Genomic DNA, 1,459 nt, shown 5'->3' on the forward strand with positions numbered 1-1,459 from the left:
CAAACTGAGTAAAGGGACCAAACATGGTGCTTTTTGGATGGGTTGTCCACATACTTGTCGAAGATAGCAGGTTATCAATAGATTTTGGGGTGGAGGAAAAACTGGGGAGTCAGATATCAGTCTTTAATATGGAAAATTTCATGCCAGTTTAGATATTTAGAGAATAGGATGTAATGAATCCTTATGAATCCACCATCCACGTTCAACAGTTATCCACCTATGACGACTCTCCTTCATGTCTTTTTCTGGAAGCCTGCTCTTTCCCCACTCCTTGCCCCTGGTGTATAAGATAGACACTGATGATTTACAGTTCCCATCTATGAGATGTGGATTAACAGAAGAGAAAATTGCACACCAGCTGGAGTTGCAAGAGTGGTATGATTCCACTCTAATGCAAAGTTCTTACGTGGACTGGTGGACTCACTTGTGATTTTTTTAGCTTGTAGTGGTCCTATACCACTTTCGATACCTTTACTCCAGAACTAACGTGTGTCAGTAGTGCAGCATGAAGTAATTTATGTTCTCAATGTAATAGATATCTGTATCATCTTTCAAGGTTTATGTAATTTTGACTGCAGCTGAAGTCTGGAATAATGGAAGCCCAGTTCTCAACAATGACATAGATCAACTTCTGGAGGAATTTGTGCCGTGAAACTATTAATATAGCCAACTTGATGGCTAAGTGCAATGATAGTGCCCATCTTTTCATAAAAAAATCATTTGGCATAAAGTTTGGTGTTGCATACATTGGAGGAATATGTCAGCATCCTTTTAATTGTGGAGTTGATGTTTTCGAAGACAACAGTCTGTATTCTTTTACATTTACTGTGTCTCATGAGCTTGGTCATAATTTAGGTATGCAGCATGACACTGAATGGTGTGTGTATGAGTTCGAGTGGTACATAATGTTTCCCTCCAAACAAGTGACAACTAAATTCAGCAACTGCAGTTATGCACAGTTTTGGGGCAGTACTTTCAGAATGGGTTATGTATTTTGCCTCGTCCATATCCTGGGAATATTTTTAGGCTGCAGTATTATGTGAACCTAGTTGTTGAAGAAGGAGAGGAGTGTGACTGTGGAACCTACTCCATCGTCTAAATGATCTCTGCTGTCTGTTGAACTGCACTCTGAGGCTTGGGGCTTCCTGTGCTTTCAGGCTTTGTTGCAGAGACTGCAAGTTCATGCCGTCGGGGGAATTCTGTAGACATCAGGTCAATCAATGAATGTGACCTTCCAGAGTGGTGCAATGGGACATCCCATCAGTGCCCAGAAGATGGATGTGTGCAGGGTGGGATTCCCTGCAGTGACAACGACTACTGCTATCAAAAGAGATGTAATAACCATGACGAACAGTGCAGGGAGATTTTTGGTGAAGGTGCAAGGAGTGCATCTCAGAATTGCTATAAAGAAATCAATTCCTAGGGAAACGATTTGACACAAATGGCCCTTATCTCCTAG

The 1,459-nt window shown here is 41.4% G+C and overlaps 1 pseudogene; it reads left to right on the forward strand.

Moving 5' to 3' along the window:
* The first annotated feature begins 235 nt into the window (after window positions 1–235).
* LOC117023105 (disintegrin and metalloproteinase domain-containing protein 20-like) lies at window positions 236–1,459 on the forward strand (annotated as a pseudogene).

This window comes from Rhinolophus ferrumequinum, chromosome 6, assembly GCF_004115265.2.
Source record: "Rhinolophus ferrumequinum isolate MPI-CBG mRhiFer1 chromosome 6, mRhiFer1_v1.p, whole genome shotgun sequence".
Classification (NCBI taxonomy): domain Eukaryota; kingdom Metazoa; phylum Chordata; class Mammalia; order Chiroptera; family Rhinolophidae; genus Rhinolophus; species Rhinolophus ferrumequinum.